Raw genomic sequence first — 23,395 nt, forward strand, 5'->3', positions numbered from 1 at the left:
AAGTGCTACACATGCCCTTACACTTCCTCCCTTACCACCATTCAGGGCCCCAGACAGTCCTTCCAGGAGAGGCAACACTTCACCTGTGAGTCGGCTGGGGTGATATACTGCGTCCGGTGCTCCCGATGTGGCCTTCTATATATTGGCGAGACCCGGCTCAGACTGGGAGATCATTTTGCTGAACACCTATGCTCTGTCCGCCAGAGAAAGCAGGATCTCCCAGCGACCACACATTTTAATTCCACATTCCATTCCGATATGTCTATCCATGGCCTCCTCTACTGTAAAGATAAAGCCACACTCAGGTTGGAGGAACAACACCTTATATTCCGTTTGGGTAGCCTCCAACCTGATGGCATGAACATTGACTTCTCTAACCTCTGCTAATGCCCCACCTCCCCCTCGTACCCCATCCGTTATTTATTTATATACACACATTCTTTCTCTCCCTTTCCTTTTTCTCCCTCTGACTATACCCCTTGCCCATCCTCTGGGTTCTCCCCCGCTCCCCCTTTTCCTTCTCCCTGGGCCTCCTGTCCCATGATCCTCTCATATCCCTTTTGCCTGTCCAGTACCTGTCCAGCTCTTGGCTCCATCCCTCCCCCTCCTGTCTTCTCCTATCATTTTGGATTTCCCCCTCCCCCTCCCACTTTCAAATCTCTTACTAACTCTTCCTTCAGTTAGTCCTGACGAAGGGTCTCGGCCCGAAACGTGGAGTATACCTTTTCCTAGAGATACTGCCTGGCCTGCTGCGTTCACCAGCAACATTGATGTGTGTTGCATGAATTCATGCAGGCAGGTTTCTCTGGATCCCATGCCTCCTGACTTTCTGTCTGAGCCTACCATTGGGAACCTTATCAAATACTTTACATCCACTGCTCTACCTTCATCAATATGTCTGTTCACATCCTCAAAGAAGTCAATCAGGCTTGTGAGGCATGACTTGCCCCTCACAAAGCCATGCTGAATATCTTTATTCGGCTATGCTTTTCCAAATAATTCTTGTCTCTAAGAATCTTCTCCAATTATTTGCCAACCATTGAATTAAGACTCACTGATCTATATTTCCCAGGGTTATACCTACTCTATACCTTTCTTGAACAAAGGAATAATATTTGCATAAAACACAATTACTGTCAATTTCACCTGCAGAATTTCCACCTCAGAGTCTGTGATCACAGTTGTGCTAAAGAATTTCAATCCTTTCCTGCAGTTTGGTGAAGTCTCTATAGAGTGCTCCAGTCTGGGCAAGCTCCAGTCAAAGATGACCTTTCTTCCACATGAGGTTAGTATCTGTGCTAACTGTTGCTCCGTGAAATAAACTGAACTGGCTGGCCACAGTGAAAGCACTGATTTCTTTTGATACCACCGAAATGTCTCTGACATCACAGCAACTCCTTGACATCATAAAGCACCTCAAAGCTCAGGTACTAAGTGCTGCAGGGCTCCCAGTAGTATAGTCTTCAGGAAATTATTCCAGAAACTTTTACTCATTTGTTGCTAAATAAAGTGGTGATGTAAAATGCCTCAGAGCATACTGATGCTACACGTGCATACATCATCATAATGAAAATTATCCAAGTTTTATCTGCTCTCTTCCTTTCGCGAATAAAAATAAAGTTTTTCAACTAATTTTGTGTTTATGTATATACTGCATAGGGTCCCAATAGTGGATTCATTTGCAGCTTTATGTGTGCTCCTAAAATTCCTCATTGCTTCAATGCAGAAAGTGAGAGGTTCAAGTGGAGAGAAGATAAGTAGGACAAATTTGATCTCTCTCTCAACAGTCTGGCACAGTTCTAGTAAAGGAATTGGCCCAGTTTTGTTTAATATTGCTCCTTGCTCCTCTCCTGTTTATTCAATGGGCAATCAATGCATCTGTGAAAAGAGTGCTGAGTGGAATTTGTTACGGCCTGAATACAGAAAATGTCTGCCACTACTGGACTTTCCATGTAAAGGAGACAGTCACAGACCAAAGATGCTGTAAATCTAAAACAAAAACTACAGAGAAATCCTCAGCAAGTTTGGTCTCATGTGTGGAAAGAAAAATAGATTTCATGCTTCAGCTCATTTGCTTTTCACCAAAATGAAGAAGACATTTATTTGTAATGCCTATTATCAATGGTTTTGTTGTGGGAAAGAATAAGGCCAGGTGTGGTCTTTAGGTAAAGCAATGTTAAATGCTGAATACAGAAGTGAAGCGTGACTGCATAGGCGCGAGACGTCAGCCAATAGAGCGCAAAAGGTTTAAAAAGGCAAGGAATCTTCAATAGTTTTTGATTCGGAGCAAGAAGGTTGTAAGTGAACGGCTGATTTTTCAGAGCGAATGGAGTTTTTTACTACTCGGGGTAAAAGAGAGGCGAGACTGCACAGGCATGTGACGTCAGCCAGTAGAGCGCAAAAGGTTTAAAAAGACCACCATATCTAGCGGGTAGCGGAGTGGGAGGCAGTAGAGTGATAGGGCTTTGGCTCAATGGGCTTAGGCAGTAACAGGACGAGTCCAGGAAGGTCGACCTGTGTTATTTGTGGAAAGGAGGAAGCATGTGTGTGAGGCCAGTTTTCTGTGCTCGGTGTCAGATGTGGGAGGTCCTGGGGTCTCCCAGCCTCCTGGATGGCCATATCTGCACCAGGTGTGTTGAGCTGCAGCTCCTAAGGGACCGAGTTAGGAAACTGGAGATGCAGCTCGATGACCTTCGCCTGGTCAGGGAGAGCGAGGAGGTGATAGAAAGGAGTTATAAACAGGTGGTCACACCAGAGACATGGGAGACAGACAAGTGGGTCACAGTCAGGAGGGGGAAGGGGAAGAGTCAGGTACTAGAGGGTACTCCTGTGGCTGTACCTCTTGACAATAAGCACTCCTGTTTAAGTACTGTTGGGGGGGACAGCCTACCTGGGGAAAGCAACAGTAGCTGTGCCTCTGCACAGAGTCTGGCCCTGTGGCTCAGAAGGGTAGGGAAAGGAAGAGGATGGCAGCTGTGATAGGGGACTTTATAGTTAGGAGGTCAGACAGGTGATTCTGTGGACGCAGGAAAGAAACTCAGATGGTAGTTTGCCTCCCAGGTGCCAGGGTCCAGGATGTTTCAGATCGCGTCCAAGATATCCTGCAGTGGGAGGGAGAACAGCCAGAGATCGTGGTACATTATTGGTACAATGACATAGGTAGGGAAAGGGAAAAAAAACCTGAAAAAAAACTACAGGAAGTTAGGAAAGAAGTTGAGAAGCAGGACCACAAAGGTAGTAATCTCAGGATTACTGCCTGTGCCACATGACAGTGAGAATAGGAATAGAATCAGGTGGAGGATAAATGCGTGGCAGAGGGATTAGAGCAAAGGGCAGGGACTCAGTTTTCTGGATCATTGGGACCTCTTTTGAGGCAGGTGTGATCTGTACAAAAAGGACGGGTTGCACTTGAATCCCGGGGGACCAATATCCTGGCGGTGAAGTTTGCTAAGGCTACTGGGGAGAGTTTAAACTAGAACTGTTGGGGGGTGGGAACTGAACTGAAGAGACTGGGGAAGAGGAGGTCAGTTTACAAATAGAGAAAGCTTGTAGACAGTGCGAGAGGGAGGATAGGCAGGTGATAGAGAAGGGATGCGCTCAGATCGAAGGTTTGAGATGTGTCTATTTTAATGCAGGGAGTGCTGTGAACAAAGCAAATGAGTTTAGAGCGTGGATCAGTACTTGGAGATATGATGTGGTGGCTATTACAGAGACTTGGATGGCTCAGGGACAGGAATGTTTACTTCAAATGCTGGGTTTTAGATGTTTCAGAAAGGACAGGGAGGGAGGCAAAAGAGGTGGGGGTGTGGCACTGTTGATCAGAGATAGTGTCATGGCTGCAGAAAAGGTGGACGCCATGGAGGGATTGTCTACAGAGTCTCTATGGGTGGAGGTTAGGAACAGGAAGGGGTCAATAATTTTACTGGATGTATTTTATAGGTCGCCCAATAGTAACAGGGATATCGAGGAGCAAATAGGGAAACAGATCCTGGAAAGGTGTAATAATAACAAAGTTGTCATGATGGGAGATTTTAATTTCCCAAGTATCGATTGGCATCTCTCTAGAGCAAGGGGTTTAGATGGGGTAGAGTTTGTTAGGTATGTTCAGGAAAGTTTCTTGACACAATATGTAGATAAGCCTACAAGAGGAGAGGCTGTACTTGATTTGGTATTGGGAAATGAACCTAGTCAGGTGTCAGATCTCCAAGTGGGACAGCATTTTGGAGATAGTGATCATAATTCTATCTCCTTTACAATAGCATTGGAGAGAGATAGGAACAGAGTAGTTAGAAAAGCATTTAATTGGTATAAGGGGAATTATGAGGCTATCAGACAGGAAATTGGAGGCTTAAATTGGAAACAGATGTTCTCAGGGAAAAGTACGGAAGAAATGTGGCAAATATTCAGGGGATATTTGTGTGGAGTTCTGCATAGGTAATGAGACAGGGACGTTTACAGGAACCGTGGTGTACAAAGCCTGTAATAAATCTAGTCAAGAAGAAAAGAAAAGCTTACAAAAGGTTCCGAGAGCTAGGTAATGTAAGAGATCCAGAAGATTAAAAGGCTACTAGGAAGGAGCTTAAGAAGGAAATTAGGAGAGCCAGAAGGGGCTATGAGAAGGTCTTGGCAGGCAGGATTAAGGGAAATCCCAAGGCATTCTATAAATATGTGAAGAGCAAGAGGATAAGACGTGAAAGAATAGGACCTATCAAGTGTGACAGTGGGAAAGTGTGTATGGAAACGGAGGAAATAGCAGAGGTACTTAATGAATACTTTACTTCAGTATTCACTATGGAAAAGGATCTTGGTGATTGTAGTGATGACTTGCAGCAGACTGAAAAGCTTGAGCACGTAGATGTTAAGAAAAAGGATGTGCTGGAGCTTTTGGAAAGCATCAAGTTGGATAAGTCGCCGGGACCGGATGAGATGTACCCCAAGCTACTGTGGGAGGCGAGAGAGGAGATTGCTGAGCCTCTGACAATGATCATTGCATCATCAATGGGGACAGGAGAGTTTCCAGAGGATTGGTGGGTTGCGAGTGTTGTTCCTTTATTCAAGAAAGGGAGTAGAGATAGCCCAGGAAATTATAGACCAGTGAGTCTATAATCTGATGGAGAAGATCCTGAGACGCAGGAGTTATGAACATTTGGAGAGGTATAATATGATTAGGAGTAGTCCGCATGGCTTTGTCAAGGGCAGGTCATGCCTTACGAGCCTGATTGAATTTTTTGGGGATGTAACTAAACACATTGATGAAGGAAGAGCAGTAGATGTAGTGTATATGGATTTCAGCAAGGCATTTGTTAAGGTACCCCATTCAAGGCTTATTGAGAAAGTAAGGAGGCATGGGATCCAAGGGGACATTGCTTTGTGGATCCAGAACTGGCTTGCCCACAGAAGGCGAAGAGTGGTTGTAGACAGGTCATATTCCGCATGGAGGTCAGTCACCAGTGGAGTGCCTCAGGGATCTGTTCTGGGACCCTTACTCTTCGTGATTTTTATAAATGACCTGGATGAGGAAGTGGAGGGATGGGTTAGTAAGTTTGCTGATGACAGAAAGGTTGGAGGCGTTGTGGATAGTGTGGAGGGCTGTCAGAGGTTACAGTGGGACATTAATAGGATGCAAAACTGGACTGAGAAGTGGCAGATGGAGTTCAACCCAGATAAGTGTGAAGTGGTTCATTTTGGTCGGTCAAATATGATGCCAGAATGTAGTATTAATGGTAAGACTCTTGGCAGTATGGAGGATCAGAGGGATCTTGGGGTCCGAGTCCTTAGGACACTCAAAGCAGCTGTGCAGGTTGTCTCTGTGGTTAAGAAGGCGTACGGTGTATTGGCCTTCATCAATCGTGAAATTGAATTTAGGAGTCAAGAGGTAATCTTGCAGCTGTGTAGGACCCTTGTCAGACCACACTTGGAGTACTGTGCTCAATTCTGGTTGCCTCACTACAGGAAGGATGTGGACGTCATAGAAAGGGTGAAGGATGTTGCCTGGATTAGGGAGCATGCCTTCTGAGAATAGGTTGAGTGAACTCGGCCTTTTTTCCTTGGAGTGACAGAGGATGAGAGGTGACCTGATAGGGGTGTATAAGATGATGAGAGACATTGATCGTGTGGATAATAAGAGACTTTTTCCCCAGGGCTGAAATGGTTGCCACAAGGGGACACAGGTTTAAGGTGCTGGGGTTGAGGTACAGAGGAGATGTCAGGGGTAAATTTTTTTACTCAGAGTGGTGAGTGCGTGGAATGGGCTGCCGGCAACGGTGGTGGAGGTGAATACGATAGGGTCTTTTAAGAGACTTTTAGACAGGTACATGGAGCTTAGTAAAACAGTAAAACAAAGCCTAGTAATTTCTAAGGTAGGAACATATTTTTTTTTGATCGGGACAAACAGAGCAGCGTGGGAGCTGAATTTTGAAGGAATGTAGTTTTTTTAAAAACTTCTTCGAGTGCAAAAAGGACGAGACTGCGCAGGCACGTGACGTAGACAGGACAGCACGGAGAGTTTAAAAAGGAGACCACCCTATCCAGCGGGCAGCTGAGTGAGTGGCAGCAGTGTGTAGGGCTTTGGCTTCAATGGGCTTCGGCGGTAACGGGAAAAGGCGAGAGCGAGGCACCAACTCTTTTTCTTTTCCCCCTTGGTGAATCGGCCCGGACAGACAGGAACAGCAGGGCTCACACAGCTAATGGTACAAGCTAACGGTTTAAAAAGTTCGTCTGTTTGGCGAGGTAAGTGGGTGAGTAGACTTACTTTTCCTATTTCATTCCTGTAGAATTTGATAGCATGCCTGCAGGGTTAGTGCTTTGTTCAGGGTGTCAGATGTAGGAATCCTGGGAGACCTCCAGCCTCCCTGATGGCCACATCTGCGCCAGGTGCACCGAGATGCAGCTCCTCAGAGACCGTGTTAGGGATCTGGAGCTTCAGCTTGATGACCTACTGCTTATTAGGGAAAGTGAAGAGGTGATAGACAGGAGCTACAGGGAGGTAGTCATCCCTAGGCTACAGGGGCCAGAAAACTGGGTGACTGTTAGGAGAGGGAAGGAAAATGCTCGGATAATGGAGAGCACCCCAGTGGCTGTCCCCCTCAGCAACAAGCATCTTGTTCTGGATGCTGTTGAGGGGGATGACCTGACAGGGGACAGCCATGGTGACCAGGTCTCTGGCACTGAGCCTGGCGCTGTTGTGCAGGAGGGAAGGAGGGAGAAGAGGAATGCGGTAGTCATAGGGGATTCCATAGTCAGGGGAACTGACAAGAGATTCTGTGAGCCGGATAGAGATACCCGCATGGTGTGTTGCCTCCCAGTTGCTAGGGTACAGGATGTCTCAGATTGTGTCCAGAATATTCTGAAGGGAGAGGGTGAGCAGCCAGTTGTCTTGGTACATGTTGGTACCAATGACATAGATAGGACAAAGGAGGGGGTCCTGAAGAGAGATTTCCAGGAGAAACAGGATCTCCAGGGTAGTAATCTCCAGGTTGTTACCTGTGCCATGTGCTAGTGAGGGCAAGAACAGTAGGATCAGGCAGATGAATGCATGGCTGAGAGACTGGTGCAGGGGGCAGGGCTTCAGATTCCTGGATCATTGGGATCTCTTCTAGGGGAAGTATGACATGTTCAAAAAGGACAGGTTACACCTGAACCCAAAGGGGACCAATATCCTGGCAGGAAAGTTTAATAGAGCTGTTAGGGAGGGTTTAAACTAATTTGGCAGGGGGATGGGAACTGGAACGACAGAGTGGAGGAAGGGGAAAACAGAAATAAATCTAAGATACACATCAAAGTTGCTGGTGAACGCAGCAGGCCAGGCAGCATCTCTAGGAAGAGGTACAGTCAACATTTTGAGCAGAGACCCTTCATCAGGACTAACTGAAGGAAGAGCTAGTAAGAGATTCGAAAGTGGGAGGGGGAGGGGAAGATCCAAAATGATAGGAGAAGACAGGAGGGGGAGGGATGGAGCCAAGAGCTGGACAGGTGATTGGTAAAAGGGATATGAGAGGATCATGGGACAGGAGGCCCAGGGAGAAGGAAAAGGGGGAGGGGGAAAAATCCAGAGGATGGGCAAGGGGTATAGTCAGAGGGATAGAGAGAGAAAAAAATAGAGAGAGAGAAAGAATGTGTGTATATATAAATAATGGATGGGGTACAAGGAGGAGGTGGGGCATTAGCAGAAGTTAGAGAAGTCGATGTTTATGCCATCAGGTTGGAGCCTCCAAGCCCAGGCAACAGCAAGACAGCCTAGCTTACCTGGGCAGAGGCAAGGGACAGGAAGGGAGCCAGGCACAGGGTAGCTCCAGGACAAGACTGCAGGCAAGACAAGGCAAGGCTAGGCCTCCGGCAAAGCAAGGCAGGACGAGAACTCCAGGCAAGGCAAGAGTTACCAGCAAGACAAGGCAGGGCTCCAGGCAAGGAAACAGAAGGCAGAGCAAAGGATACAAGGAGTAAGGACAAGAACAATCCAGCAGCCATGTCTCTCTCTCTCTCTCTGTATCTTGTTTTACGGCAGTTGGCATCCAGCTTAATGGTGCATTACCACCACCCTCTGCTCCAGAATGTGCACTAGACATACATTCTAAATCCCTTCACCCAATCTCGCTCACGCACGCACACATATATACAAACCTACACTTCACCCTCCCATCTTTGACCATCCTAGTATCCTATTCCTGTTTATTCATCATATTCTATAAAAAAAACCCTGTACCCCTTAAAAACACTAAAAATACCCAGACTTGTGCTCTCTCACCCATGCCCAGCAACCCTTTTAATGTAAATTCCTCTCTCTCTCTATCTATCTCTCTATCTCTATCTCTATCTATCTATCTATCTATCTATCTATCTATCTATCTATCTATCTATCTATCTATCTATCTATCCCATACTTCCTACAACAAGCAGCCATGGCCTCGTGTCTGGAGGTATTTATGTAGCCAACCCCAACTAGCATCAGCTGGCTCAATTAGAGCTCAACAAGACAGAAACAGGGTAGATAGGAAACCCTGGAGCAAGGGTCGATGGATCTGACCGTGAACCGGAATATGGACTTCATGGACCGGACTATGACAAGGGCATGGTTCTCAGCCAACAGTCAGGCTGTGCAGAAGCAACAGACTCCTCACCCTGAGGATCTTGTACAGTTAACATACTGTGTCCCATGTCTGAAACCTATGGATGGGCAGCCCAGCTTGACCATGCCCATATCACAGTCTACTGACCACCTCTTCTTCCATGGTTCCCGGGATCAAACCGCACTGCTTACAATCACATTCAGAGGAGGAGGGCTGCAGATGGCAAGGTGTTTGAGGAGATGCACACCATACCATTCTTAACTGTGTTTAATCCCAGCACAAGATCCTTTGTGGTCCAGACTGACAGAGTGGAAAAGGTCAGTAAGCTTGTAGAGGGCAAAGTGTTATTTGTTTCCAGTTACGGACTGCAGAAGGCATCCCATACTTCCATTGCCTGTCCACTATCCACATAACCTTCCTCACCTTCAGAATTCCACAAAACCTCTGTGCAACCAACCAGACCTGGTGGGATCTTCAAGGCAATGATGTCATAGATACTTGTCTTGACTAAAAGAATAAATAATATTGGACTGTAGGTTCAGTATTGTTGAAAAATTTGAAAAGTGATGGGCAGAACCATTCATCACTCTGAATTCTTGCCACTACAAACTGCATCAACATAATTATTAATTTGAATAGATATTGACCTTTCATTGGTTTTATTATTGGACAATAGTATGATTCATTCATCTAATTTTTGCCCAAAAAAAGTCATCTATTTCCAGCTATTTTCAGTGGATTTTTTTCTCCAGTAAAATATTTGGGTTCTATCACTTCCCATAGATTCACACACCAAAGAAAAAGAGCCTTTAGCGCAGTGGTCCCCAACCACTGGGCCGTGGACCGGTACTGGGCCGCAAAGCATGTTCATACTGTCATTCACCTACACATCCCAGGCTCTGTGTCCAGTGGACAATTAACCCGCCAGCCTGATTATCTTTGGGATGTGAGAGGAAACTGGATCACACAAGGGAAACCTATGGAGTGAATTCAGGATACTAGACCTATGAAGCAGTGAAACAATATGATTTGGCGATATGAGTCAGCTGAACCTTTCCTCATTCCCTGTCACGCCCACTGTCGAACTTGAACACACGCGAGGTCATTACATACGCGTCATCCATGTCAACGCGGGATGAAGAGCAATTCCTTGAGCTTGGAAATGAGGGCGGGCTGAAAAGTATGCTTGACATAATATCTCTGCCGACATTCCGAATCAAAGTCAAGGCTAAATATCCTGAGATAGCCACGAAAGCACTGAAAATGTTGCTTCCTTTTCCAACATATCTCTGCGAAGCGGGTTTTTCTGCAATGAATGCAACGAAAACTAAATTGTGGAATAGACTGGACATAAGGAACCCCCTTCGAGTATCGCTGTCTCCCATCACCCCTCGATGGGACCGTCTTGTTGCAGGGAAACAAACCCAGGGCTCCCACTGATTCAGCGATATTGGTGTGTTGCAATGATTTTACATGTTCATACAGGGAAGATATGTGCTATGTGTTTAATATCCAAACATTATTTAAAATGTTATGATGCTATTGACTTATAAGTGACTTATCACTACATTCATGTGAGGAAAATATGCGCTATGTGTTTAATATTAAATTTGTTAGATAAACCCTTTTAGAAACGAAATTGAGTGTATTAGCCACTTGTAAGTGACTTATAGTTGACTTATCACCCATATTCTGGTCGTGATTAACACCCCCCCCCCCCCGCCAGGGTTGCCAACTGTCCCGTATTAGCCGGGACATCCTGTATATTGGGCTAAATTGGCTTGTTCCATACGGGACTGCCCTTGTCCCGTATTTCCCCCACTAAGGTAAAGTGTTCCTATGAAACTTTTCGTGCTGAAATGGCATAAAGTGAAGAAGCAATTACCATTAATTTATATGGGAAAAATTGCTGAGCGTTCCCAGATCCAAAAAATAACCTATCTAATCATACCATATAACACATAAAACCTGAAATAACACGAACATATAGTAAAAGCAGGAATGATATGATATATACACCGCCTATATAAAGTAGAAATAATGTACGTACAGTTTACTTTCACTGAACAGAATCGCCAAAAACGATTTGTAGCAAAAATTTGGCACATAAACGCATGCGCACACAGGTGCCCGTGCAAGGCTTCATGGTCATGGTTGTCTTTCTTGGGGTAAGCACAAGTGTCCCATACTTGACTGCTACTCTTGTCCGTTGGCAACCCAACCACCCCACCCCGCAACCCGGTCGGCCGGTCCGCAAAAATATTGTCAATATTAAACAGATCCGCGGTGCAAAAAATGTTGGGGACCCCTGCTTTAGCGCACTGACTGTCAACTGTACATATACACTAATCCTACATTAATTCCATTTTATTCTCCCCCCATTCCCATCAGCACTTCACACATACTGTCATTCACCTACACATCCCAGGCTCTGTGTCCAGTGGACAATTAACCCGCCAGCCTGATTATCTTTGGGATGTGAGAGGAAACTGGATCACACAAGGGAAACCTATGGAGTGAATTCAGGATACTAGACCTATGAAGCAGTGATTATACGACTACTGAACAGACCTCATCTACCAATATAATAGACCCTTGACCTCACAGTGTATTCATTATCGTCTTGCCACTTATTTTATGCCTGCACTGCACTTTTTCTATAACTGTAATAAAATATTTTGTGTTCTGTTAGTACTTTTCATTTGTACAATGATGGATTGTTGTGATAAAAAGATCTGTATGGATCTGTATCTCAGTACATGTAACAATAATGAATAAATTTACCTCTACTAGTTACACCACTGTGTATTCATCTCAATATTTATTTACTAAAATAATTCAACTGTTTCACTATTATTTAGTAGATAGGAACATAGGTCAATAAAATCACTCTCTGTTGGAATAATGATCAATTGTATTTTTTGCCATTGGGCATTTTTTCACAGTAGAATCATTCATTGACTCAAGAATTGGTTAAAAGTATCATTGATTAATGCTGTGATTTATTGATGGCATCATTCATCACTTTGACTGTTCTCCAGGAGAATCATTAACCTGATCTAATTCATTCATCGACCGGATAGGTTTATATCTTGAACCAATTATTGAACAGTTGAATGTTATAAGTCAGGAAAATCATTAATGAACTAGTTTAACATTCAGTGAATTAATTGATCCAAAATTGGATACAGTATTAGATTAATTTATTGACCTGATCGTTAGGTATTGATTGACGATACAATCATGTATTTTCATGCTTATTGCTATCTTTGTTAATTCACTGGTGTACATATCAGACAATAAAATTGTATTTCAATATGGTTATTGATCAATGATTACATTGATTAAATGATATAGCTGCACCGTTGTTGAGTTAATAAAGGTGTCTGCATTTATAGTGTTAAGACCAGAATTCAAGTTCCAACTATAGCAATTTAAATTCACTTAGTTACATAAATTCACTTAGTTAGATACATTTATTTTATGCAATGAGTAATTATAATGGTGATAATGACACTGTCAATTTTTCATGTTAATCCTGCCTTGTCGTTTATGAAGGAGATAATTCTTTTTACCACTCTGGCCTATATGTGGCTCTAAATACACGGAAAGGTGATTGACTCTTAATTGCCCTCTTAGTTGACAGATGGGCAAAGAGTTTTGGCTTAGGCATGAAAGGTTAAAGAGAAGCATTCATCAGTCTGATTCTTGTTCAGTAATGGAAAAGTGAAATATCACAGGTGCTGAAATCAGAAATAAAAACCAGAGATTGCTGGGAAATACCAACAAGTCAAGGAGGGTCTGCAGAGTGAAACAGAGTTAATGTTTCAGGTTGATAACCTTTCATTGGAAGGGAGTTATTAATTCTGTTTTCCTCTCCACAGCTGACAGCTGATGTGCTGACCTTTCCCAGTTCATGTTTTACAATCAATCAGGAATCTGATCTTTGGCCACACTGGTATTGGATAATGAAGTAATTTATTGATATTCTAGTTGATCAATGGACTAATTCTCGTATATTCCCTGTTCAGTGAAATTTGTGATCAAACAAATAATTAACCCTAAGAATTCACCATTTATCATGGAGCTCAGTTATTCAATGTTCTGCAAATAGAATCATTCATCATTTGGTCAACAGGAGTATTTATTGATCATAATTCTGATCAATAAAATCAATGATAAATCTGATTATTGTTCAACAGAGAATAAAGTAATAAGTAATCCTGATAATTGCTCAGTTGGAATAAATCATTCTGAAGAGTGCAGGGAAGTGGGCTTGGGAATGGCAACTGGATTTCAATACAGATAGGTGTGAGATCTTGCCTTTTGGAAAATCAAACCAGTATACAAATTGTATGATGAATGGTGGGGCAGTAGGAGGTATAATGGAATAGAGCAACCTAAAAGTACAAGTGCATAGTTAATTGGAAGCAGCGTTGCAGACAGACAGTGTGATGGAAAAGGCGTTTAGCATGATGGTTTTTATCAGTTGGGGTACTGAGTTCAGGAGTTGGGACATTATGTTACAGTTAAACAGCTTTGAGAGAGGCTGCTCTTGGAGTACTGTCTACAGTTTTGGTTGACCTGTGGTTAAACTGGTAAGAATGCAGAAAAGATTAGAAGAATATTGCCTGGATTAAAGGGCCAAGTTATAGAGAGAGGTTAGCCAGGCTAGGTCTTTATTCCTTGGAACATGAGACAATGAGGGACTACCTTATAGAAGTGTTTAATATTATGAAAGGTATAGATATAGATGACTCTCTTTCCTCCAGAATAGGGTGAGACCTAAGCTGGGGGGCTAAGTTCAGAGTGAGAGGGGACAGATTTGGAAAGGACTTGAGGAGCAACTTCTTCATGTAGATGGTGGTGAATTTATAAAAGTATAGTATGTTAAACTGCCAGAGAATGTGTTTAAAGCAGGTACAATAGTATCATTTAAACACTTAGGTGAGTATATGGAGGGGCGAAGCTTGGAGGGATAGTGGCTGACTGCAGGACATTGGGATTAACTAGGTGGACCACATGGTGGTTATGGTTTGGTTGGGTCTGTATCAATATAGTATTGCTCCATTACTCTGAGTTGAGTCTCTTCAAACTTAATATCATTTAATAGAGCTGGCAATTATGCTGTTCAGTGGTTAACTGATCTGGTGATCTATCAGTAGGGCCATGTACTGCCCTGGTTATTCCTCAATGGAACAATTTTCTGGTGAGTGAAATCATTCAACTGATTACTGGTCAAATGGATGCTGGAAATATTTATTAATCTTGATTTTGGACTGAATTAACTTGCATTGGCCTGATTAATTTTGGGGAAATTGACCTGATTATTGGTAGCTGGAAACATTGATTCTCTTTTAATAATCAGTGTAATCATGAGTCACATTGATCAGATTAAGCAATTATTGATCTAATTATTATTCAATTGATTCATTCATCAATTTCAGCATTATAACGGTAAATGTTTATCAATGATTGTTGATGAGTCCTGAGTTGGCTTGACTGGAAGCTGGCTGTGTTTTGGAACCTGTTGAGGGAAAGAGAGTGGGGAAGGAACGGAAATTGCTGGGAGGGGGTCGTGTGGGTCTGGTAATGGTGGACAAGATAAGAGGTGGGGTTGAGGGAAAGAAAGTGGAGAAGGAGAGGGATAGAGACTTGGGACCAGAGGTAGGCAGCTGGAGAGAGGTGGATTATTGTGAAGGGAGAAATAAAGGGAATGAGGAGGTAGTGAGGGGTTGGATGAATAAAAACCAAGACAAAGGGAATAAAAGAATAAGAAATGATAGTGGAGAAAGCTCTGAAAGTGAGGAAGATGAACAAGCTCAGAGAGGAGGTGTTGTCATAATTAGGTTTAATGAGAAGGCTCAGGGACATATGAAGAAAATTAACCCGTTTGTGCTAACAACAACTCTGACAAATAAGATAGGAGAAATAGTATTTGCAAAAGTCCTTAATGATGGCAACTTACTGGTAAGATGTGCGAATGAGGAACAACTTGAGAAAGCACTCAAGCTAAAAGAGATAGGAAAATGCAAGGTGGAATACACTGGGAGGGTGGGAGCACAAAACAGTGGTTGTAAAGGAGTGATTACGGGGATACCAATGAGTATAAATATGGAGGAGATAAAGAGGAATATCAAAGGAGGGAAAGTAATGAATGTTCAAAGACTGAAAACAACAAAGGAGGGAGTGAAAAAGGAAAGTGAATCTGTATTGATTGATTTTGAAGAAGAAAGAGTGCCAAGGAAGGTGTTCCTGGGTTTCATGAGTTACCCAGTAAGGGTGTATGTGCCAAAGCCATTGAGGTGCTATAATTGTCAAAGGTTTGGACACGTGGCTAAAAACTGTAAAAGGCAGAGGAGATGTGCTAGATGTGGGGGTGATCATGAATATGGAAAGTGCAGAACAGGAGTTCAACCAAAATGCTGCAATTGTGGAGGAGCTCATAATGTTGCATATAGTGGGTGTGAGGTTGTGAGACGGGAGACTAAAATTCAAGAAATAAGAGTGAAAAGAAAGATCACTTATGCAGAAGGTGTAAGAATATCAAGAGAACAGAATAATGTTCCTAATGAACAGGGAGCAATAGGGATACGAGAGATGCAACAAAGAACAAATGACAGGATTTATGTAGACAAAAGGGCTCTAGTAACATTCATTGCAGGAGTGATTAATAGTACTGCTGAGGTAAAGTCAAAAAGTGACAAAATTCAGCTGGTGGTAAAAGCAGCAGTTAAACCATTTAGGGTTAGTAGGACTGACATGGGAGGAAGTGAGGGAGAACCTCAGTAATCAGTCAAGCGAGGAAGTGTCTTGAGTTGGTTAATACTAATTATGGTGATTCTTTTACAATGGAATGCAAGGAGCTTACTGGCCAATAGCCAGGAATTCAAGCACTTTATTAAAGAAATGGTTGTAAAACCGGATGTAGTGTGTATTCAGGAAACTTGGTTGAAACCAACTTTAGACTTTGTGGTATATGGGTATACAATGATAAGGAAAGATAGAAATCTAGGGGGAGGAGGGGGTTGTGCTATGTTAATCAAGCAAGGTATACCATATAGGGTACTGGAAAAAGGAGATGATCAGGAATACATAGTGGTGGAAGTGTGGGAGAGAGGGGAAGGAGTGGTTATAATTAACTACTACAATCCATGTAAAAGGTTGGATTTGGACAGCCTATTAAAGATACAAGGACAAAACAGACATAAAGTAGTGTGGTGTGCAGATTTCAATGCTCATAGCACAATATGGGGGGATCAGATTACAGATCCAAATGGGAAGGTAATTGAAGATTTGATGGAAGAAAGGGATTTGGTGTGTATGAATGATGGTAGCGGCACAAGGATAGATATAACAACAGGAACTGAGTCAGTGTTAGATATTACGTTAGTGTCTAATACCTTGGCTGGCGTTAGGAACTGGGGAGTTTGGACTGCTTCAACAGTAGGCAGTGATCACTACCCAGTTTTGTGTTCAGTGGGTGAAAGAGTTGAGGTAAGACCAGGTGGCGGAACCCCAAAGTGGGTGTTTGAAAAAGCTGATTGGGGAAAGTTCCAGAAGTTGAGTGAAGAAGGGTTGACAAAGATTGATATTTCTGGAAATGTAGATGAATTAAACAGTCAGGTGACTTCAGCAATTATGGCAGCAGAAGGATCTATACCTAGGAGTAAAAATAGGATGAATAGAAAACTGGTACCATGGTGGACAGAGGAATGTTGTCAGGCTGTAAAAAACAGAAATAGAGCATTCAGGCTAGTTAAAAGAACCCATAATATGCAGCATTTGGTTCAATATAAGAAAGCACAGGCAGTGGTGAGAAGAACTATACATCAAGCTAAAAGGGCAAGTTGGAGGAGTTTTTGCGACAAGGTAGGAAGAACAACACCTGTGGGAGAGATATGGGGAATGATTAAGAGGATGGGAGGAGATAGAAGGGAATGGGAATATCCAGTAATGATATCTGAGGAGGAAACTGCAGTCTCCAGTAGGGATAAGGCTGAGGTCATGGCCAAATCATTTGTACTGATACACAGTTCAGAAAATTTGTCTGAAGAAGGGAGAAGAAGAAGGGAAAGAATAATGAGCCAACACCCAGGTGTGTTAAGCAGGAGGGAAGGAACAGATGATATAATTGATGATCCATTTACATTAGCAGAAATGGTGAGAGCAATAAAGAGATCGAGACCAACCTCCCCAGGGAAAGATCTGATATGCTCTGTGATGCTAAAAAATCTGGGAGAAGGAGCGCTCCTGAAGTTGCTGCATTTTTATAACAGAGTGTGGGAGGAGGGAAGATTACCAAGTGCATTACCAGTAATTCCAATAAGGAAGCTGGCAAGGATCTGTCAAAACCCACTAGCTACAGACCAATTACATTAACATCAAGTATATGTAAGATAATGGAAAGGATGATAACAGAAAGGTTATCATATGAGCTTGAGAAAAGGGGAATGCTGGCAAGTTATCAGAGTGGTTTTAGAAAGGGAAGGAATTCCATGGACTCAGTGATTATGTTAGAGACTGAAATAAGGAAGGCCCAGGCAAATAGAGAGTCAGTAGTGGCAGTGTTCTTTGACATTGAAAAAGCCTATGATATGATGTGGAAGGAAGGATTATTAATTAAACTGCACAAGATGGGGGTTGGTGGGAGAGTTTTTAATTGGATTAAAGATTTTTTGTTTGGTAGAAAAATTCAAGTTCGGATTGGATCAGAATTATCAAAACAGTACATAGTGGAAAATGGCACACCTCAAGGTAGTGTGATTAGCCCATTACTTTTCATGATTATGATCAATGATGTCTTCACAAAGGTACCAGTGGATATAGGTAGGTCACTGTTTGCGGATGATGGGGCCTTGTGGAAAAGAGGCAGGAACATGGACCATATAATCAGGAAACTACAAGAAGCAATTGATGAAGTGGTGGAGTGGGGTTATGATTGGGGATGTAGATTTTCAGTAGACAAAACTCAAACTGTATTTTTTTTACCAGGAAAAGGGTCGAGGTAGGGAAGAAGTTAAGGATGTATGGGGTTGAATTAGAAAGGGTTGCATCATTTAAATTTCTGGGAGTTATATTTGATTCACAATTAACATGGGCAGACCATATCAGGAAAGTTGAGGAGAAATGTAAAAAAGTAACAAATGTGATGAGATGTTTGACTGGTAGGGAATGGGGAGCAAGTTGTTCAGCTTTGAAGAGAATGTATGTGGCTTTAGTAAGATCTGTACTGGATTATGGAAATATAGTATATGGATCAGCAGCTAGGTCTCTTATAAGGAAACTGGATGTGATTCAGGGTCAGGCCTTGAGAGTGTGCAGTGGAGCTTTTAAAACGTCACCAGTGTCAGCCCTACAGGTAGAAATGGGAATAATCCCTTTGGAACTAAGAAGGATGCAACTGATGGCAAACTACTGGGCTAACTTGCAGGGGCACAATGATTCTCACCCTACTAAAGGAGTGTTGCAGGACTGCTGGGAAAATGGGAGGTTTCAGAGAGATACCTTTAGTCGGGTAGGGAATGATATCGCGAAAGAATGTGGAGTATTTGATCTGAGGATAAGTCCTTCAGTAGTTTATCTGGTTGTAGCTCCATGGAAGCTTGTATGGTCTGACATAGACTGGCATTTGTTAAAGGTAAAAAGGAAAGAAAGATATAAAACAGATTTGGTAAATGCATTTAACTGTCATGTGATGGAAAAGTATAGTGATTATACTCACATTTATACGGATGGTGCGAAGGAACCTGAAACAGAAGTGACAGGGTTTGGGGTGGTAATACCAGCAAAAGAAATTGGAATCAGCAGAAGAACATCTAATAAGTTAGGGGTGTTTACAGTGGAGATGCTGGTGGTGTTGGTTGCGTTGCAATGGGTGCAGAAAGCCAGACAAGCCAAAGCATTGATATGTTCAGATTCATCCTCAGTTCTAGCAAGTTTAAGGTCTTTTCACACAAACAGTCGGCAAGATGTACTTTGTGAAGTCCTTCAGTTAGTTACAAGAATTGCAAATCAGGGAGGTCAGGTAAAATTTCTATGGGTTCCAGCACATGTAGGGGTGAAGGGGAATGAGAGGGTGGATGAGTTGGCAAAGAGGGCGTTAAAGAAAGAAAATGTGGAAATGCACATTAGTATCAGTAAAGCAGAGGTTAAGTGTGTAATCTGGGAAAAAGTCAACCGAATATGGCAAGAAAGATGGGACAGGGAGGGGAAAGGGAGGCATTTATATCAAATACAAAAGAATGTTGCAGTTACTAGGGTAGGTAATGGAAACAGAAGAGAGGAAATTGTGTGGACTAGGTTAAGGCTGGGGCACTGTGCATTAAACAAAACTGAAAATGATAGGGAAACACCAGACAGGATTGTGTGAGGAATGTCAGGAAGATGAGTCAGGAGAACATGTAGTTTTGTGTTGCAGGAAGTATGGGATACAGAGAGAGATGATGAGAAATAAATTAAGGGAGTTGGGGATGCAGGAATTCACATTAAAAGGGTTGCTGGGCGTGGGTGAGAGAGCACAAGTCCGGGTATTTTTAGCGTTTTTAAGGGGTACAGGGGTTTTTCATAGAATATGACGAATAAACAGGAATAGGATACTAGGATGGTCAAAGATGGGAGGGTGAAGTTTAGGTTTGTGTGTGTGTGTGTGTGTGTGTGTGTGTGTGTGTGTGAGAGAGATTGGGTGAAGGGATTTAGAATGTATGTCTAGTGCACACTCTGGAGCAGAGGGTGGCGGTAATGCACCATTAAGCTGGATGCCAACCGCCGTAAAACAAGATACAGACAGACAGATCAATGATTGTTGGTCAGGAGACTTATTATGGATGAGGCCAATGGGGATATTCTGAAGTCTGACTATTTATCAATAGGATTCTGATTATTGACAAACACAATAATTCATTAAATTTGTTAACCTATCTGAATAATAGTGTTTATCAGCAGTTTAATATATCATCAATCATATTGGTGCTGAAGGGTGATAGATCTCACAAACTTTTGCTTGGTAGAAATCACACTTGCAGTAGTGAAGTGCTTTCAGAGGTTGGTCATGGATAGAATTAACTTCTACCTGAGCAAGGATCTGGACCTGCCTACTGCAATTTGCCTACAGCCACAATGTCTATATCAGATCAAATCTCATTGGCTCTCCATTTGGCCTTGAACCACCAGGACAACGGCAATACCTACATCAGGCTTCTGTTTACTGATTACAGCTCACTGGTCAATACCATCATCTCCTCAGAACTAATCAAAAAGTTTCAAAAATTGGGCCTCTGTGCCACCCGCTGCAGGAACCACAATCAGTGTGGATCAGACAAAGCATCTCCTTGCTGACAATCAACGCAGGCACACCTCGAGGATGAGTGCTTAGCTTGCTGCACTACCCTCTCTACATTCATAATTGTGTGGTTAGACACAGCTGAAACATGCCACAGCCACAGTTGTTATTGGCAGAATCTCAGATGTCAATGAAGAGAAGACAAACAGGTGTGAGATAGATTAGCTGGTTGAGTGACGTCACAACGACAATCAAAATCGTACACAGTAAATTCATTAGCTGAATTTCAGGAAGGCAAAGTTGGGAAAACACAAATCAGTCCTCATTGAAGGGTCATGAGTGGAAAGGGTGAGCAGTTTCATGTTCCTGGCGGTCAACATCTCTGAAGATCTATCCTAGACCCAATATATTAATGCAATTATGAGGAAGGGATGCCGATGGTTATATTTCTTCAGGAGTTTGAGAAGATTTGGTATGGTACCAAAGATTCTAGCAAATTTCTACAAATGTACTGTAGAGAGCATTCTAACTGCTTACATCTGTCTGAAATGGGGGTGCCAATGCACAGGAAGAGAAAAATTGCAGGGAGTTGCAAACTTCCCCAACTCCATCATGGGTACTAGCCTCCCCACCATTAAGGACATCTTTAAAAGATGCCTCAAAAAGGTGACATCCATTATCAAAGACCCTCACCATTGAAAACATGAGACTGAAGACCCACACTCAATGTTTTAGGAACTGCTTCTCCTCTACCATCAGATTTCTGAACAGTTTATGAACACATGAACACAACACTCGGCATGGGGGTAGAAGGGTGGGTTGAAATATTTGCAGACGACACAAAGGTTGGTGGTGTTGTAGATAGTGTAGAGGATTGTCGAAGATTGCAGAGAGACATTGATAGGATGCAGAAGTGGGCTGAGAAGTGGCGGATGGAGTTCAACCCGGAGAAGTGTGAGGTGGTACACTTTGGAAGGATGAACTCCAAGGCAGAGTATAAAGTAAATGGCAGGATACTTGGTAGTGTGGAGGAGCAGAGGGATCTGGGGGTACATGTCCACAGATCCCTGAAAGTTGCCTCACAGGTAGATAGGGTAGTTAAGAAAGCTTATAGGGTGTTAGTTTTCATAAGTCAAGGGATAGAGTTTAAAAGTCGCGATGTGACTATGCAGCTTTATAAAACTCTTGGTTAGGCCACACTTGGAGTACTGTGTCCAGTTCTGGTCACCTCACTATAGGAAGGATGTGGAAGCACTGGAAAGGGTACAGAGGAGATTTACCAGGATGCTGCCTGGTTTAGAGTGTATGCATTATGATCAGAGATTAAGGGAGCTAGGGCTTTACTCTTGGAGAGAAGGAGGATGAGAGGAGACATGATAGAGGTGTACAAGATAATAATAGGAATAGATAGAGTGGAAAGCCAGCACCTCTTCCCAGGGCACCACTGCTCAATACGAGAGGACATGGCTTTAAGGTAAGGGGTGGGAAGTTCAAGGGGGATATTAGAGGAAGGTTTTTTACTCAGAGTGGTTGGTGCGTGGAATGCACTACCTGAGTCAGTGGTGGAGGCAGATACACTAGTGAAGTTTAAGAGACTACTAGACAGGTATATGGAGGAATTTATGGTGGGGGGTTATATGGGAGGCAGGGTTTGAGGGTTGGCACAACATTGTGGGCCGAAGGGCCTGTACTGTGCTGTACTATTCTATGTTCTACCTCACTATTTTGTTCTCTTTTTGCACGTTTGTTTTGTATTTCTAATGTAACATAGTATTTTTAAGGTACTGCACTGTATAGTACCATAAAATGACAACATTTCACAAAATGTGACTAGTGGTGTGCCACAGGGATTAGTGCTGGGTCCATTGTTATTTGTCATCTATATCAATGATCTGGATGGTAATGTGGTAAATTGGATCAGCAAATTTGCTGATGATTCAAACATTGGAGGTGTAGTAGACAGTGAGGAAGGTTTTCAGAGCCTGCAGAGGGACTTGGACCAGCTGGAAAAATGGGCTGAAAAATGGCTGATGGAGTTTAATACAGACAAGTGTGAGGTATTGCACGTTGGAAGGACAAACCAAGGTAGGACATACAGGGTTAATGGTAAGGCACTGAGGAGTGCAGTGGAACAGAGGGATCTGGGAATATAGATACAAAATTCCCTAAAAGTGGCATCACAGGTAGATAGGGTTGTAAAGAGAGCTTTTGGCACATTGGTCTTTATTAATCAAAGTATTGAGTATAAGAGCTGGAATGTTATGATGAGGTTGTATACGGCATTGGTGAGGCCGAATCTGGAGTCTTGTGTTCAGTTTTGGTCACCAAATTACAGGAAGGATATAAATAAGGTTGAAGGAGTGCAGAGAAGGTTTACAAGGATGTTGCCAGGACTTGAGCAACTCAGTTACAGAGAAAGGTTGAATAGGTTAGGACTTTATTCCCTGGAGCGTAGAAGAATGAGGGGAGATTTGATAGAGGTATATAAAATTATGATGGGTATAGATAGAGTGAATGCAAGCAGGCTTTTTCTACTGAAGCAAGGGGAGAAAAAAACCAGAGGACATGGGTTGAGGGTGAGAGGGGAAAAGCTTAAAGGGAACATTGCGGGGGGGCTTCAGACAGAGAGTGATGGGAGTATGGAATGAGCTGCCAGATGAGGTAGTAAATGCGGGTTCTTCTTTAACATTTAAGAATAAATTGGACAGATACATGGATGGGAGGTGTATGGAGGGATATGGTCTGAGTGCAGGTCAGTGGGACTAGGTAGAAAATGGTTCGGCACAGCCAAGAACGGCCAAAAGGCCTGTTTCTGTGCTGTAGTTTCTATGGTTCTATGGTTCTAAAATGCATCAGTCGTAATAAACATGATTCTGATTTTGAACCTAATCATTAGTTATCACAATGGCATTTTAACTAATTAGACTAAATAATGGTCAGTAGAACTAATTGAGTTGATTATTAATAAAATGTATCCATTTTGATACTACCTTTCACAATCTTAACACACTTTATTTTATAATCAACAATTTAATTTAGCAACATCATT

General features: G+C 42.8%; 1 protein-coding gene across 4 annotated transcripts in view; it reads left to right on the top strand.

The window, feature by feature from the left end:
* Positions 1-23,395, top strand: part of LOC134355119 (pre-B-cell leukemia transcription factor 1-like) — a 537,574-nt gene that overhangs the window by 146,720 nt on the left and 367,459 nt on the right. The gene's annotated exons all lie outside the window — the stretch shown is intronic.

The sequence above is a fragment of the Mobula hypostoma genome, chromosome 12 (assembly GCF_963921235.1).
Source record: "Mobula hypostoma chromosome 12, sMobHyp1.1, whole genome shotgun sequence".
Lineage (NCBI taxonomy): Eukaryota > Metazoa > Chordata > Chondrichthyes > Myliobatiformes > Myliobatidae > Mobula > Mobula hypostoma.